Source organism: Myxine glutinosa, chromosome 9 (genome assembly GCF_964187855.1).
Source record: "Myxine glutinosa chromosome 9, kmMyxGlut1.1, whole genome shotgun sequence".
Classification (NCBI taxonomy): domain Eukaryota; kingdom Metazoa; phylum Chordata; class Myxini; order Myxiniformes; family Myxinidae; genus Myxine; species Myxine glutinosa.
In genome coordinates this window covers 117,635,803-117,654,930 of record NC_136269.1, presented here as the reverse complement: position 1 = coordinate 117,654,930, position 19,128 = coordinate 117,635,803, and positions in this window count along the sequence as shown.

Genomic DNA, 19,128 nt, shown 5'->3' with positions numbered 1-19,128 from the left:
AACTGTAATTTTACTGTCCATAATCCCAGTCATAATTTAGCTTTTGTTTTTGTTGAAATTTTTTTTGGCTAATGTGCAAAATAAAGAGATACTTCTGGAAAACGTACAGAAGTTTAACCCAGTACTGTCCGTGAATTGAGTTCGATATCAGTTTCCATCACTTTCAAGGATCAATTTATTTGCTTCGAAATGTCAAATGTGGTTTTTGTTTCTTTTAAAGGTCACATTAACAAAATCTAGAATAATTTCAACATAATTCCAATGAACTTTTGGTTCTGTCATCTTGAAAAGTAAGTTCACCCCCACAAAAAAAATATTCCATATTAAATGGCAAGTCTGTAATTGAATTGAAATAAAATAAAAGTTTTAAGGCTGTAGAAAAAACACTTTTTCCAAAAGTTTACCGCCATTGATGCACCGTCTAAAACACCACTTTATTTAATATGTTGAATTAGTTCTTCATTCCTGTTGTTTGTGTCCTTTCTGACGTCCTTAAAAACGAAATTTCCTGTTTGGAATGATTTTTAATTTTGTTTGACTGCCAGACAGAGAGAGACAGGCTAAATAAATTTCCTTACTCCTCTGTGGACAGTTCGATCGGGACGAGATTCAGTCCAATTTGCCAATTTGAGAGCTGAAGTACTGCTAAACTGCAGGTTCTTGTTGCGATTTGTGTTCTACAGTGTTCAAAATATTAAATTAAATTGCAATTAAGTGGTTACCCGACCATAGACTGTAGACAGGCAGACAGACTTAACCAATCGCTTAACCTCGCTTTGCACTTCTCACGTGGGGTAAATATACCAACGTCTCTTATATCATCATCTTCATTACAAAATTCAAGCTTTTCCATGAGCCATATGTCACTGTGTAAAAACAAATACAGACAATATACAAGGTAATCTCTGATTGTAATACAGTATTAGGTATTTCGTAAACTGTATAATGGGTTCATACAATTCTGAGAGTCCTTCAAACTGAATAAGTTTGAAGTGTCATGGCCTTGAAAGTACTTGAAATGGTTAAAAATGAAACATTGACAAGTAGAGCTACATTCAAAGTACACTGCCCTCATGCCAAATAAATAAATAACATATCCTCCAGGAAGCGACATAGCGGGGCGCCTTCAGCGCCTGGCGATGCCGCCCTGCAGCACATGGAAACAAAATTAGGAGGGAGTGGTGTACAATAATAGATTAATTGTGTAATTAAAATAAATAAATAATAATCTTAATATAACTAATTTCTAAATCAATTGGCTAATTGCATACCTAAACCACCACACTTTCATCCTAATCGAACTTTTTAAAGATGAATGAATTAGGTGTATAATTAAAAATTAAAAAATTAATCAATTGATTGATTAATCAATAAATGAAAAATACACTTTATAGCCAAATCATTGGTCACTGTCATGTCCAAATATCAACTTCCTAGCTCAAAAGGTGCCTGAGATATTGCCCAGATGAGAAAGGAAATAAATAAGTACTTAATTATTCGATAATAATTAAGTAATTCATCAATTCATTGATTAATCAAAAAACAAAAAAATACCGTTTTTGCCAAAGCATTGGTTCACTATTGTGCCCAAATTTCAGCCAACTTCCTTGCTCAAAGGATAATAATAATAATAATACATTTATTTTATATAGCGCTTTTCAAGAAGCCCAAAGACGCTTTAACGTCTTTGGGCGGTTGAGACGAAGGATGGTTGAGATATCGCCCGGACAAACAAACAAGAAAACTGAGTACTCCCTTTCGGAGCCCGGTAATGATGTCATGCAGCACCTGCAGATGGAATAGGAAAGGAACTGTGTACAATACTTGAAAGTCATTGAAATTGCGACCTTAAAAAATATTAATTGTGCTTTGTTTTGGCCTCTTGGACACGTACACCAAAGCACAGCTGTATGTCTTTTTATTATTCATTACATACTGGTTTGGCCTCAAGGCCACGTAGTTAATGAGTTGAAGAAAAGTCATCTACACATTTCGCATCACTCTCCAAAAGAAAAGCATGTGGTGTGTGTGTGTGAAGACGAGACATCCTTCAAAAGTTAATTTAAAAATGCATTGGGCATAGCTGTTACTGTTCAACTGTTCAATGGATGATTGTCATTGTGAGGAATACCTTCATGGAAAAAAATAAAATATATATATATATACACACACTACCGGTCGAAAGTTTTAGAACACCTCAATTTTTCCAGTTTTTATTGAAATTTACACAGTTTAATGTCTCAATGTACTCTGAAATTAAGCATAGAACAAATAAACAATTGGAGATAAGAAAATAAATCATAAAATCATTTTGTTTAACAAAATTTAATTTAAATTTTTGACTCGGCAAAGTAGCCACCTTTTGCAGATATAACCGCCGAACACACTCGTGGCATTCTTTCTCCAATGGAAATCAAATATTGTTTGGGAAGTTCTTCCCAACACTGTTGCAGAAGTTCCCACAAATGTGTTGCACTTGTAGGTTGCTTTGCTTTCACCCTTCTGTCCAGTTCATCCCAAACCAGCTCGATGGGGTTTAAGTCTGGAGACTGTGCTGGCCATTCCATGATTTGAAGCCTACCGTCTTGTTCTTTTCCTCGAAGGTAGTTTTGACATAGCCTGGAGGTGTGTTTAGGGTCATTATCTTGCTGTAGGATGAACCCCTGACCAACTAGGCGTATACCAGAGGGTATTGCATGGCGCTGCAAAATGCTGTGGTAGCCCTTTTGGTTCAGGGTGCCAGTCACTCTGTGCAAGTCGCCGACTCTGGATCCAGCAAAAGAGCCCCAGACCATCACGCCTCCTCCTCCATGTTTGACAGTTGGTGTCACACACTGTGGAACCATCCTTTCGCCTTCTTGACGGCGTACAAAAACCCTGCGTGATGAACCAAAGATTTCAAATTTTGATTCATCGGTCCATAAGACCTTCTTCCAGTCTTCAGTAGTCCACTGGCGGTGCTTCATGGCCCAGGCAAGCCTCTTTTTCTTCTTTCGCCATCTTAGCAATGGCTTTCTTACTGCCACTCTACCTGTCACACCTGCAGCTCGAAGTCTTCTCTTCACAGTTGAACCTGAGACTTGCTTACTTCGACCAGTGTTAAGCTGTGCTTGAAGCTGTTGTCCTGTGAGCCGCCTATCACGCAAGCTGTTGACTCTCAAAAACTTGTCCTCTGATTTTGTTGTGGCTTTGGGTCTGCCAGACCTTTCCCTGCAGTTTCCAAGTGCCTTTTGATGGTGTAGGAAACTGTACTCACTGACACCTTGGCTTTCTTTGCAATTTCTCAAAAGGAAAGACCTACACCTTTAAGGGTTATAATGGTCTGTCTGTCTTCCTTTGTTAATTGCCTTTTTCTTGCCATTATGATCGCAATATACCACTTCCTGCACTGCAATATTGTCCAAATAATGCTTCAGAGGGTGTAATAACAGTCTGTTCCAATACTGCTTTTATACAGACAGGGGGTTTGTTATCAAGTAATCAGCAGAGGTTGTAAGACTACCAGAGTTTAATTAGCAGATCAGCAGAGTAATCACCTGTAGGAATTGTTTGCATCAACTTTCAAGGCTTCATTTACTTATCCCAGTGTGTACCCTGGATAAGAATAGGTACGCCGTATCCCTGCGTGTCGTAAGAGGCGACTAAGAGGGTTGGCGTCAGGAAGGGCATCCGGCCATAAAAACATTGCCTCAAAAAGAGAACCATGACAATTACAACTACATGTGGGAAGGGTACAGCCCGAAGTGGAGATCGGTTTCTGAGGTTTGGGACATGGAATGTAGGGACAATGACAGGGAGATCAGGAGAAGTGGTGGAAGTATTGGTCAGAAGAAGAGTGGACATATGCTGTGTGCAAGAGACGAGATGGAAGGGAAGTGGTGTGAGAATGGTGAAGGGTAGGCAGGGACAGAAATACAGGTTTGTGTGGCAAGAGTGCCTGGAGGGCGTGAATGGTGTTGGTGTCCTGTTTTCTGAGGAGTTTGGAGACAGTGTGGTGAGTGTGACTGGAGTGAGTGATAGGTTGATGATGGTGAAAATGATGATTGGAAAGCTCTTGGTGAACGTCATCTCGGGATATGCTCTGCAGGTTGGTCGAAGCGATGAAGAGAAGGACAAGTTCTGGTGTGCGATAGAGAAGCTGATGGAAAACGTGAAAGATGAGGAAGTTGTTGTGGTAGGAGGAGACCTAAATGGACATGTGGGAAGGAGTATGGATGGTTTTGACGGAGTTCATGGGGGTTACGGATATGGTGTGAGAAATGGAGAAGGTGAAAGGATTTTGGAGTTTGCTGATGGAGCTGATTTGTTGATTTGTAATACTCAGTTCCAGAAAGAGGATAATAAGCTTGTTACATACACGTCAGGTGGGTCGACGACAACCGTTGACGACCTGATGGTGCGTAGGCGAGATAGGGGGCACCTCCGGGACACAAAGGTGATCCCGGGGGAGGAGGCTGTTTCACAGCACCACTGGTTGTCTGCGACGTAAGGGTGAAAGGTGCGAGGAGAGCTCGGCGGGTGAAGTACCAACCGAGAATGAAGGTGTGGAGGTTGAAAGAGGTGACAGTAAGGGAGGCATTAAAAGAGAGGCTGAGTAGGGTCGAGGATGATGTGGTTGAGCTTGAAAGTGGTTGGATGTCAATGAAAGCTAGTCTGTTGGGAGCCGTTGGTGAGGTATGTGGATGGACAAAAGGACCACCGAGGCACTCGGAAACATGGTGGTGGGATGATGAAGTTGGAAAGAGGATTGACGAGAAGAGGAAGAAGTTCAAGGAGTGGCAGAAGGCGAAGGGTACGGGAGCAGAAACAGCAGAGCATGAAAGTTATAAGGCAGCCAGGAAGGCTGCAAAGAAAGAGGTAGCAAAGGCGCAGGAGGCATGTAGGAAAATGTTCGGAGAACGCTTGGATTCGGAAGAGGGTCAGAAAGCAGTATTCAGGATTGCAAAGCAGATAGCGAAAGAGAGGTGTGATGTGATGGGGGTGAGTTGCTTGAAGGATGAAGTGGGACAAATCGTTGTCGACCCAGATGGAATTAAAGGAAGATGGAAAAGATATATGGAAATGCTGTTGAATACAGAGAATGAATGGGATGGCAACATAGAGAGTAACCCAGTTTTAGGACGGGCAGAGAAGATAACTGAGAAGGAAGTTGTGGAAGTGATAAAAGCAATGAAGGGTAGAAAAGCGGGAGGGCCGACGGGAGTTGTGGGAGATATGTTGAAGGCAGCAGGAAGTTGGGGTGTGAAGAGAATGACAGAGATCTGTAATCTGGTGGTGAAAGAAGGCCGCATTCCATTGGATTGGGAACTGAGTACCCTCGTCCCTCTATACAAGGGGAAAGGTGACCCTCTGGAGTGTGGCTCGTACTGAGCGATAAAGTTATTGGAGCATGGAATGAAGGTATTGGAAAGGGTGTTGGAGAGGAGGATAAGGAAGAAAGTGAAGATCGACGAAATGCAGTTTGGATTCATGCCAGGAAGAGGAACGACAGACACGCTTTTCATTGTGAGGCAGTTGCAGGAGAAGTACATGGAGAAGAGGAAGAAGTTGTTTCTTGGGTTTGTTGATCTGGAGAAAGCATTCAATCGGGTTCCATGCAAAGTATTGACATGGGCATTGAGGAAGTTAGGAGTGGAGGAATGGTTGATCAGAGTAGTGATGGCAATGTACAAAAGAGCGCGCCCAGCTGTAAGGACGAAGGACGGGAACAGTGGTGAGTTTGAGGTGAAGGTGGGAGTGCATCAGGGGTCGGTACTAAGTCCACTACTATTTGTAGCTGTGATGGGAGGTGCTGGCTCAGAACGTAAAGGAGGGTTTACTGTGGGAGTTGTATGCAGATGATCTGGTGTTGATTGAGGAAAGTATGGATGGACTGAAGGAAAAGATGAACACGTGGAAGGAATGTATGGAGACAAAAGGTCTGAAGGTGAATATCGGAAAGACGAAGGTGATGGCAAGTGGTAAAGCATGTGGTGAGGTGGAAAGAACTGGGAAGTGGCCCTGTGCTGTGTGTAGGAAGGGTGTCGGAGTGAACTCCATTCAATGTACAATGTGCGCTGAGTGGGTTCATCAAAAATGTAGTGGTCTGAGAGGGTCATTAACCAGTGTGGCAGCTACATTCAAATGTAAGGTATGCACAGAGAGAGCTGCAGATGGAGGAAATGTTGAGTTGGATCTTGGAGACGGCGTGAAGCTGGAAGGTGTGAAAACATTTTGCTACCTCGGAGACATGCTGAATGGAGAAGGTGGATCAGACTCGGCAACGGTTGCTCGAGTGAGATGTGCATGGAAGAAGTTTCGGGAATTGAGTGGCGTGCTGATGATGAGGGGAGTGTCGTTGAAGCTGAAGGGAAAGGTGTATGCTGCATGTGTGAGAAGTGTTATGATTTATGGGAGCGAGACATGGGTAATGAATGTAGAGCAGTAACGAAGGTTGGAAAGGGTGGAAATGCGAATGGTTCGACGGATGTGCGGAGTATCGTTGAGAGAGAGGAAGACAAATGATGAATTGCGAAAGATGATGGGAATAGAGCCTGTGATTGATGCTGTGAAGAGGAACAGGTTGAGATGGTTTGGTCATGTTGAGGAAGGATGAAAGTGACTGGTTGAGAAGAGTGATGGAAATGAATGTAGAAGGAAGTAGAAGACGGGGAAGACCGAGAAAGACTTGGCTAAAGATGGTGGAAGAAGAAATGTGGGCAAGGGGGTTAACAAAGGAGAGATGCAGAAAATAGGGCAAAATGGAGAAGATTGTCATGGGGACCGCAAGGCTAACCCCCGCTCTAGCAGGGAAAATGGCCTTTAAAATGCATGTTGTGTTGTTGTATTTACTTACATTGCTGCAGAACAGCTGTAAGTTGTTAACCCATTACTTGTTCCTTGAAGAAGGCCTTTTTAACTCAACTGGACTACCGTTCAGTTGAGTTCATTACATACTGAACCCTCCGGCGTCCGTCGTCTGTCGTCCGTTAACGTTTTGACGTTAACGCTCCAGCGTCCACAAATATCAACCGATTCTGATCAAACTTGATATGCAGCATTCTTACCCCAAGGACCAGGTTGGTATTACATTTCATCCCGATCCGTTGAAAAATGGCGGACTTAGGCGACCATTTTGTTTTTGGTCATGAAAACGACGTTAACACTCTGGCGTCCACAAATATTAACAGATTTTGATCAAACTTAGAATGTTTAACCCTTACCACACAAGGTAGGTTGCTATTGCATTCCAACCCGATCCGTCACAAAATGGCCGCCATATTGTTTTCAGCTCCGAAACGACGTTAAGACTTTAACTTCCACAAATATTTATGGATTTTGATCAAACTTGGTGTGTGAGACTTTTACCACACAAGGTAGGTTGCTATCTTAAGTCAAATCTAGTACAGACAACTGACCTACTTTAAAGTTGTCCGGTCAGTTCAGTTGAGTTCTGCTTCCCTGGAAGCTCTAATTTTACAATATAACTGTGCAATTTACATTATTTTCACAATTTTTGCTTACCTAAACTTTTTTTTTTTAAACCTCGAGCAGTTTACTGCTTACCTTTGTACCATTCCAGGTTATTCACTGGACTGTAATTGCTTAAATTTTAATAAAAACTGGAAAAATTGAGGTGTTCTAAAACTTTTGACCGGTAGTGTGTATATATATATATACAGTGCGTATCAAAAAAAGGTAATCCGAATTCAAGGGGTTAATATGCAAAGGTTATTAATTTTGACAATTTACACGTGGTTTACTAATTAAGAGGAGGTCTTCAGCTTTCCATTGATACCTTCCATGCATCATTGCTGTCACACATGACCGAGTACATGTTCATTGAAAATGACAAGTTCAAATCGCATTTTTACAAGTTTGGCTAATCGATGCAAGTCACGATAATTGGTGCAAAATGAACGTCAGATGTGAACTTTTCTCAGGAACGATTGGCCTTTATGCACCCACACCTTCAACATGTCCACCTCCCCTTTCAACACAAAGCTCACAGCGGCGGAGCATGCCCTGAACTGCTCGTCTCACCATAGCCGGGTCATTGCGCAAAGCATGCACTTCATGTCGAATATGGCCCTGCAATTCGTCAAGATCACGGGGAGGAGTTACGAACACCTTGTTCTTTGAATGTCCCCAAAGGAAATAATCACATGGTGTGAGGTCAGGTGATCATGGCGGCCATTCCACTGCATGGTTGAGGGCGATGACTCGGTCTCCAAAGAGTTCCCTCAGTCGATCTCGAACAGCGATAAGACGATGTGCTGGGGCGCCATCTTGGGCCCACCAGAGATATCTGAAGACACGACGAACCTGTTGCTTAAAGTTCTCCTCCAGCTGTGGTAAAACTTCATCATTGATCATCTGCAGATACCTGTTACCACTGACATTCCTTTGAAAGAAAACTGGTCCGATCACCTGACCACTTCCACAAAGTCCCAACCAAACAGTCCACTTTTGTCGATTCATGTTGGTGTCAAAATTAAATTCTGGAGGTTGTCCTGTCGATGCATATTCAAGAACATTATGGGTATTGACCTTGCCGTCCATGGCGAAAGCAGCTTTGTCGCCGATAACGAGATACCGCAGGAAATTGACATCTGCTTCGCAACGTGCTATCAACCATCTGGCAAGCACCAGCCTCCTGGCAAAATCCCCTGGCGTAAGTTGATGCCGGATGTGAATCCGATATGGATGTGGTGGAGGTCCAGTCTTGTGATTCGGTTGAATGTTGCCGAAGGCAATCCCGTCCCATTTCGTCTTGCGCTGGTATCCCTAGGATGCTCCAAAACTTGCTGCCTTACTGCTGCAATGTTAATTTCCGATTGCCCAGTGCGCCTCCTACCAGAATTCTCCTTGTTGCGGTTGAGGCTAGTGCCATGCTCTTGGTATTTTCTAACATTCGCCCAGATGGTTTTGGCTGCTGGAGGCTCCCGTTCTGGGAAAAGTTCCCTGAACGCATCACGAGTTTGCTGCAAACTTCCAGTTTGGTGAAAGGTTGTAACCACGAAGGTCCACTGTTCAGTCGTAAGTTGAACCTTCTTTGCAATGACTCAGACTGTCTCTAAACCCATACACTGTAGACCCATCTTAAATACCCATCTTAAACAAAGGATGACGCAACCGACGATTACCAGACCAGCTTAACAATTTTACATAATCAACTTGGTAGTCAACAAGTAATGCGTCCATTTAAAACTGTCTTGCACCGATTAGCCAAACTTGTAAAAATGCGATTTGAACTTGTCATTTTTAATGAACATGTACTCGGTCATGTGTGACAGCAATGATGCATGAAAGGCATCAATGGAAAGCTGAGGATCTCCTCATAATTGGTAAGCCACATGTAAATTGTCAAACTAAATAACCTTTGCATATTAACCCCTTGAATTCGGATTACCTTTTTTTTGATACGCAATGTATATATATATATATACACACAGACTCTCATCGAGTTACGACAGGGTTACGTTCCGACAAGCAGGTCATAAGTCGAAGTAGTCGTAAGTCGAATCACCCCTCATGGACTTATTATTATCATGGACTATTGGTGGTTGATGTTGGAGAAACGTTACCCTCAATGTCGTTCACCAAAGTTCCATCAATAATCCAGTTATCCCTACCTTCACTATTTGAGCTTGATAGAGTTGTATGCTTACATTAAAATACGATGTGAGTCACATTTGAAAATAAATCACAAGCCTACCTGCGTGACATGAAAATTCTTCGCATCATCTACACTTTCGACTGTGTAGATGATGCGAAGAATTTTCGACTGTGTAGATGATGCAAAGAACGAGTGCTCTGGCCCTGGTGTAGAAAAGCATACGCTGATGGTTCTCTGTCCAACTGCCTAAGTCACGTGAGATGGCGGCCACACTTTTACCGTTCTCGAGCTGCACGATTATTTTCATCTTTAACTCCAGGTCGATCTCCTTCCTCTTGTTTTTCTCCGATCCATCAGTGGATGCACTCTTTCTCTTGCTGGACATGATGATGGCAGTATGGTACACACACACTTATAGGCGATGGAGCGTAAGGGATGTTGTCAGCGCGAAGCACAAGGAGGCAACTGAGATTTTTGCGATGGTAATAAGTGCGAGTCGTCGTAACTCGAGGAGAGTCTGTATATATAGTATAACCTCTTTTATCTGGAATGGACGGGGCCGAGAGTGTTCCGGATATATGATATTTCTGATTAATTAATGTTGTCGTTAATTAAAATTAGAAAATAACATGTTTACTTTTCATGGTCATGTTATGTTTTACCCGAACCCCAGCACACATCATCTTGGCCCCAACTCTCTCACTACTCTCAGCAGATAATACTCTTTTACCACTCTAATTGCTGCTACCATCATTGATACCATTCATCACATCTATAGAAGGGATAAAATAATGCTTTGGATCTGTATAAACCCACTTTGGGGGTCACCCTGATCTGTATAATCCCGCTCCCAGCTTCCCTCCCGCCCCACACCTTCCATCCCGCCCCGCATACTCCCAACTTCTGCCCTGCGCCATCCCATCTCCACCACCCCCTCCCCCCCCCCCCTCCATGCCCTGTACTCTCCCAACTTCCCCCTGCCTCACACACTCCAAGCTTCCCTCCTGCCTCGCACCCTCGCAGCTTCACCCCTGCCCCGTACCATCCCAGATTCCCCCCTGCCTCGTATCCTCCCACCCAGCTCCCCCCCCCCCTTCCCCACACTCTCGCAGATTCCCCCATGCTCCACACACACCCACCGTTCCAGCTATGCCTCGCCATGTCCCATATCCTTGCTCTTTTCCACATTCCTGCACCCTGCCAGCAGCTCCTCTTTCTCTGTGCATAACTGTGTGGACCTCAAACATCCAAAGCCTCCACTCCAACCTGAAAGATCTCTTAATCCAGACCGCTGTGGATAAAGGGGATATTGTTTGTTCAACAGAACCCTTCCTACCACATGAAGTCTCTGATGCCTTGGTGTGCCTCCCTGGATATTGTCTCCTCTGGTTTGACTGACGTTAACCCCTTCCTGGCGGTGAAGTCTCACTGTACATCAAGAACTCCACACTTTTCATGTACTGATCTTGCACCTCTCAAAATCTCTCTCAAATCCCAGGAGTCCCTCTTTCTGTGACCTCCCATCTGCTCCCACCTCTTGTTTGTCTGTGTTGTAACATCATCCCAACAGTGATGACTCCATTTACATCTATCTCTCAATCTATCTATCCCAACCCCAATTTATCTATCTATTTATCCTAGCAAACTACTTGTGACTCCATGGGTCTGACTCAATCTGGAATCTTTCCCACCTGGATTTCTGTCAATGGCAAATCCTCCCTTTTGGATTTGGTAATGACCAACTTCCCTGCTAATTTATTTTGCTCTTCCTCTGCTCCAATTGTTGTGCAGGTCAACATCTCTTTAGCCATTCTCAGCGCCTGTGAGCCTGCCAGTTCACTCCGGCAAACTGGCAGGAACTGTAAGCAGCCATTGTACTACAGGCCAGGTCTCTTACATCTTCCATCCTTCATATTAACTCAGCTTGGGAATTATTCCACAGAACCCTGCTCTCCCTTCTGCACAGATTAATAACATCTCATTTTCAGTTATCAATCATACCTGGTGTTGGAACCTGGTGTTGGGCTAGCGGCTAGGGTGGCAGCTTAGGATAAATACCAAGGATCCTGGGTTCGAATCCCGGTCGATTGCTGAATTAACGCCAGGGGGGTTGACTCAGCCTGTCATGCCTGTCATCCTTCCGAGGTCGGCTAATTGAGTACCAGTTCACTGGTAATTCCCTGCTTGTCGTAAAAAGGCGACAAAAAGGGTTGGCGGCAGGAAGGGCATCTGGCCGTAAAACATTGCTTCAAAAAAGGGGACCAAAAAAAACAAAAAAAAACAACAACCACGGTCCCCGAAAAAGGCCAACCCCTGCTTTGCGGGGAAAAATGGCCTCCAAAGGTGTTTTTTTTAAAATCATACCCATCCTCCCGCCCGCACACTGAATCCCATAGTGAGGAATCGTACCCGTATAATTAATCCCATGGTGAGGCAATTACCTTGAAAACACTTGCATTCTCCTCCTGGAAGGCAAATCTGACTGAATGTAACATCATATCATTCTACAAGGTGCAAAACAAGTGTGTGTCCATTCTCACAAGAGCCAGAAAACATCTTTCCAACCTCCAGACTGAACTTTCAAACTTGTCTCCCTCCTCTAAGATCTGGTGGTGCCTTGTTAAGTCCATCTCGGGAGTAAACCCCCCTTCCATCCTTTCCCTCACTTCAAATGCCCCCCAGCCAACTACTCGTGAGAAGGCCAAATGACTCAATTCGGTGTATGCTTCCAAATATTGTGTCTCCAGCCCCTTGCTGTCTGTTCCCAACATACCCAGTTGCACCAAACTGGTCCTGGACCATATGTACTTGTATCCTTTTTACCTGAGAAAGTGGAGAAGTTTCTGGCAGCCCTCGACTGATTCTGCAACTGGACTGGACGGTCTCAGCTCACATGTCTGAAAAACCTGCTTTGCTGCTCTTGCACTTCCTCTTTTTTTTTCTGCGAGATAATTTGCCTTGGATCATCTTCCATCTGCTTGTAAATCAGCTAACATTACAGCATTATCGATCCCCTCAACTAGCAAAGTGAAAAAAGCAGATGGGATGGCGCAGGGCAAGGGGGATGTGTCTGTCGTAAAGGGATGATCTGAGATCATCCCTTTACGACAGACACGTCAGCTTGCTTCTGATCATCAGTAAAGTCATGGAATCTATCATCGCAGGTGACATAAAATCCTTCCTTTTCTCCAACAACGTCATCTGAGATTATAAATTTGAATTCAGATCAGGTCACTTAACCCTGGAATGCTGCTTCTACTCTCAACAATGGTTGGAGGCCTTCAATATCAGACATGAGATTGATGCTGTCTCTCTAGTCTAGAGTCTAGACGTACAGTGTAATGCAAAAGTTTGGGTTATTCCAATGATATTCATACCTTATGGTAAATTCATCAAATGATCTGTGGCAACGGTGATATGTGCTCATTATTGCAAATTTGCACGTTTATTTACAGTGCATTCAGAAAGTATTCAGACCCCTTCACTTTTTTCACATTTTGTTATGTTGCAGCCTTATGCTGAAATCGTTTAAATTCATTTTTTCCCTCATCAATCTACACTCAATACCCCATAATGACAAAGAGAAAACAGGATTTTAGAAAGTTTTGCAAATTTATTAAAAAGAAAAAACTGAAATATCATATTGACATAAGTATTCATACCCTTTGCTATGACACTTGAAATTTAGTTCAGGTGCCTCCCATTTCTCTTGATCATCTTTGAGATGTTTCTACACCTTGATTGGAGTCCACCTGTGGTAAATTCAATTGATTGGACATGATTTGGAAAGGTACACACCTGTCTATATAAGGTCTCACAGCTGACAATGCATATCAGAGCAAAAACCAAGCCATGAGGTCGAAGGAATTGCCTGCAGAGCTCAGAGACAGGATTGTGTCGAGGCACAGATCTGGGGAAGCCTACAAAAAAAATGTCTGCTGCATTGAAGGTTCCCAAGAGCACAGTGGCCTCCATAATTCTTAAATGGAAGAAGTTTGGAACAACCAGGACTCTTCCTAGAGCTGGCCGCCCGGCCAAACTGAGCAATCGGGGGAGAAGGCCTTGGTAAGAGAGGTGACCAAGAACCCGATGGTCACACTGGCTGAGCTCCAGAGATCCTGTGTGGAGATGGGAGAAACTTCCAGAAGGACAACCATCACTGCAACACTCCACCGATCTGGGCTTTATGGCAGAGTGGCCAGACAGAAGCCAAACAGTTCAATCTTTGTTTCATCAGACCACAGAATCTTGTTTCTCACAGTCTGAGTCATTTAGGTGTTTTTTTTTGTAAATTCCAAGCGGGCTTTCATGTGTCTTTCACTGAAGAGAGTCTTCCTGAATCTCACAAGTGAAGGGGTCTGTATACTGTTGCGGATATGGGATTTGGCCTCCATCCATATCCGCTTGTAAATATTCCCCTATTTCCCCAATACTCCCCAACTATCCCCAATCCCCCATTCCCTAGTCCCATTGTCTGTAAACAACACTCTGTAGCCCCGACCTTCCCCTTTTTCCCCCATTAAATGTCGTGCCCAGGTCCACCGCATCTCACGTAGACAACTTTCGGACATCTTGCTAGTTATTCTTAGTCTATGTCAGTTAAGGACTCGTTTCCATTAATTCTGACTCTTCGTTGCACCAGAATGTGATTGTATGGCACCAGTTGTAAGTTTAGGACCTCCCAATACCTCCCCGCATCTCTTCCTCATGAAACAACAACACCAACAACAACAACAACGGCGCGGGGAGTGCGCGTCCTCACTCCGGCTTGGTTAGCCGCCATTGACCATGTGCTCCGACGGGGTTACCACGCAGGGGCTCACTGTCAGCTCCTCGTCAAGGGCGGAGCCCGGTAACCCCCCGCACCCAATAAGAAGCGGCGGACCGATTCCATCTGGGGCGGAGCTAACGAGCCGAGGGCGTGTCACTCCCCGCTGGACATGCGCAGGAAGACGGAGGTGACATCAGATGTGCCTCAGCTGCGAAGAAGAAAGGACGCCACCTCCTAGCGCTGAGAATATACCTCCCCGCCTCTCTGGACCGGACTGGGTCGATTCTGCCCCTGAGCCAAGGTGCACCTTGAGCAATCGACTGCCTGTCCTTCCCAGCCATCAATCCCTGTGTGAGTCAGTCTTGTCCCGTTTGTCTGTGGTCTGTCGGGGCTAAGATAAGACCGTGTCTAAGTGCCCATCTTTCTGTGCTGTACCTCTGTGCCGTGTAATCTAAACGTTCTGCATAACCCATATTATATCCTCCTCCGGAGGTCTTGAGAACTGTACCCCTGGTGTCGTGTCATTTAACCCAGCCGTTGTGTCCTTTCCATCATTGATTTAGCATAGCGCGACTTAGTCAACGTTCGAGTGTAATCGGGTAACTTGTGCGAACACGGCGGCCATTCCGCTCGGCCCATCATAACATCTAAGTCGTGTCCGTAACAATTGGTTGTCAGGAGTTGGATTCGGACCTGGGACTAAATTTGTTAGGCCCAAATTTTGGAACACCAATTGTACTATTAGAGTAACAATTGGTGTCGGGAAGTGGGATCGGTCCTGGAGCGCGTTTCACGCGCTCGAAATTATAACGGCGAAATTTGATTGTGTTTTACAAAAATAAAAACCCGAATTTTGAAAGTCGCGCTATGGCAGACCAAGACGGCTGGGTTCCGGTAGAGGAGAGTGAGGCAGGGTCGATCCAGGACCAGATTGAGGGACATGAGGAGAGTGAAGCAGTGAGGGTAGCAGGGTCGCAAAATGGCGTCCTTGCGCACGAGGTTGCGGGCGCGCAAAATGGCGCCTCGCACATAGCTACGGCGGCCGCACCCGCTGCACAAGTGGGAGGGATGGCCCAAATGCAGGCCCTCATGGAGCAATTTATGGCGCAAATGCAGGCGTCCCTCAAACTGCAGAGTGAGCAATTGGGGGTAATGGGAAACCAAATGGGGGTAATGAGGGACGAAGCGAGGGGTACCGGTGAGGGATTAGACAAGAAATTAGAGGGGTTAGACAATCAGATAGAGGGAGTGAAAAATGGGTTAGAGGGGTTAGAAAACAGTATGGAAGGCAAATTGAGGGACATGAGGGACCAAGCGGAAAGGGAAGTTAAACAAATGGGGCAGCAGATAGAGGGGGTCAGAATGGGGGTAGAAACCAAACTGGATGCTCACAGGGAGGAAATGGAGCAGATGAGGGTGGCATCTGGGCAGGAGATGCAAGTGATGGGAGAAGAGATCAGAAGAGGTGTGAGTGAGGAGGTCGGAGGAGTGCGCGAGGAGGTGAGGCACTGTAAGGAGCACATGGAGAAGGAGGTGAGAAAGGGGACTGTAAAGTTACAAGGGGGCATAGAGGACCTGACGCAGGAGGTGGAACAGCTGACGGAGGGACAAAAAGGACTAACGGAGCAGGTTCAAAGGAACACTGCGGTATTAGGAGGGTTAAAAGCGACACAAAACGACATAAAAAACGACTTGATAGCGACGAAGAGGGAATGTCAGATGGTACGTGAGGGACTGACAATGAGGTTGGACGAGGTGACAGAGGTAATGGAGACGAAGGACCGGCAGGTGAGGACGCACATGGAAACGGTCAAGGTAGCCTTGGAGGACGAGCTTGAGGAGACGTAGCGGGAAATAAAAGAGGTGAAGCAGAAATTAGAAGAAGTGGAAGAAGGGGTGAGCGAAATTAAGAAGCGACGGAGAGAGGATAAGAAAGAGATAAAAGAGGAAATAAAAGAATTGGTCCAAAGTCTGTGTTTGGATCGTGATGATGTGCTCATTAACCGGATGAGGGATTCACAGGTGATGGAGGAGAAGCGAAGAGGAAGAGGACCCGGTGTAAGTGGTGACCAATATGGTCGTGCGTATGATGCGCCAGGTGATTTAATGAGCTTGGGGGTCGAGATGGACCCGGGTGTTCGTGAGAGGCCGTTGGTGAAGTGTGCGACAGGTCTGGTGTGCGAAAAAGGAGGTGTGCGAGAAAGTCCGACTCTGGGGTGTGTGAGGAAAAAGTGCGTGCCAAGGAGTGAAGGTGCTGGCGAGAGTGAGTCGTTCGTAGCGCGTGTGCGAGGGAGCACATGGAAGCGCGGTGTGGTAAGTGTTACAGAGGGTGTGACGGGAGAGTGTGCGCAAGAGTGTGCGCGAGAAAGGTGTGTGACGGACAGGTGCATGGGGAAAGAGTGCGCTGTCAAAGGCAAGGAAGAATGCACGCCTGTGGTGAGTGTTACAGAGGGTGTGACGGGAGAGTGTGCGCAAGAGTGTGCCCGAGAAAGGTGTGTAACGGACAGGTGCATGAGGAAAGAGTGCGCTGTCGGGAGTAAGGGTGAGTGCGTTGTCGCGAGTGGTGGTGAGAGTAGTGAGAGTGACGAGGAGCGTGAGTTGGTTGTGACAGGTGAGCGAGGATGTACACCTGGAATGGAAGGATGCACACCTGGAATGGTAGAGCGTGAGTGGGAATGCACGCTGGAATTGGTAGTGAGGCACGTGGTTGGGTGTGCGAGTGAGAGCACACCTGTGATTGTCACAGAGGAGGTGACCGAGGAGGGGGCGCGAAGAGGTGTGTTGGTGAGATGTGCGAGCGGCGAATGTGTGCCAAGGTGTTCGGTGGTCAGGTGTGTGACCAAGGCTGGGAGTGGAATGAGAGTACCTGGGTGTGTTAGAGAAGGTACGACGAGGAGCATGGAAACGGCTGGATGTGTGAGCAAGGAACGGGCTGCGGGGTGTAAGCATGCAGGTGAGGCATCGAAGGTAACAGGGTTAGAGGTTAGAACGACTTATAGCCGAATCGGGCCCTCGGTGCGTGCCGGGCTTCGTATGCCGCGAGAACCAGCGGGGATCCGAGCCACGGCGGGTTCGAAAGGACCGCCGTGCGCGATCCACGCTGGGCCTCGCGTGGAACGGCCGCGTCCGGGCTCCACTAGGCGGAGCGGGCAGCCCGATAGGAAGGGTCGTCATGGCAACCACTTTTTGTTGAGGCATTCCGGCAGGTCGAGATCGGGACATTGGATGGCTCCACGCCGAGGTAGTGCGTGGGATCTCGGCCCGGGTAAGCCCCCGTCCCTGCCCCGAATGCCGGACGCATCCAGCGGCCGGCACAAAACAACCCGCATTCATTGCTCGGCTTTACGAAGCCGGGCTTTGGACAGGAATTGGCGCACCGAGAGGCATTAGTGAGTAGACTGTATGATGAGGTTAGTGTTTTGGCCCCGAAATTAGAAAAAAACAAAATTTGATGATTGGCAAAGGATTGGCAGTAATGATTGGCAGATGATGGGTAGTGATTGGCAAATTTTTGATTTGTTGAAATTTGATGTGCAAAATTGGTAGTGGGAGATGCCCGATGTGGTGGGATGGCAAATCCACCATCCCTCACAGGAGGGGGCAAATGCGCTATAGCTTATGGGGTGTATGGCAGTGAAAACTAGCCCGGGTGGGTTAGGTTATATTGTGTGTAGGGATCTAGCGAAGATGACATTAGGTAACGTTAAGGTTTAGATAGTGACTGATACCTGTAGTGGGGACGCAGGTAGATTAGTATGGATGATAATGACGTGGGAGCGCAATAGTTTAAAGGGACGACTGGGAAGCGCAAGTTTCAGAGGGGAGTAGTTAGATGAGATGATGCTGTGTGAGGATGGAACAGGTGTGATTGCACAGGTGTGCAACTGAACAGGTGTAGGGAGCAGTGTATGAGTAGTAAGTGTGTGGATCAGCGCGAATGCGCTTGGGGAGAGAAGGGTGCAGGTGGCACCAGGTGTGAGTGCACAGGTGTGCAAGTACAGGTGTGTGGAATACATGGAGTATTGGAATGAGTGGTGTGGAGAGAGTTGGAGTAAGTGGTATGGAGTGGTGTGCATGGTGCGAAGGTGTGGATGGGGGAAGAGTGGACCCCTTTCACGAGTACCCGGGGCGGGTAGTGTAAGTGTTAGGTAGAGGGTATAGGTAAATTGTGGTTGGATATTGGCATTTGTGGTGCGGTTGCAGAATGGTATTGTGGATGGGTGCATTAGTGTTGTGGAAATGGCTGGGCGTGTAGCCTGTTAGTGTGTGTAGTTGGTTTGGGCACTCCACCACTGTGAGGATGTCGGCCAGGTGAGGCCGCAGGTGGGCTCTGGGAGCCGTTAGTGTCAGTGGGGCCCGAGGATCCGGAGGACGGACCCGGGTAGCCCAGTGCCAGAGAGGGCACCGAGTGGGGAGAGCGCCAGAGGGCCTTCCCCAGGTAGTTAGGTTAGGGTGAGGAGCAGGTAAGCTCGGGTGGCAACTACAGTGGTGGAGGTGTGCAGGTGGGTAGACCTGCTGGGAGAGCTACACGTCACAGCCCAGAAATTGTGCGAGGGCACCGGGAGATGAATCGGGGGAGTGAGACCCCAAATTGAAAAGCACCACAGTTTGGTCAATGGGAATTGGTTTTTAGAACCCATAGTGTAAGTGGGCCAATGGTTTGGCAGGAGAAAGACCCCGGGTAATGTAAAGTTGTTAAAGTCATTTAGGAAATAGTTAGGATTGATGAACCTGTCGCACCATACGCAGCCACTTACCT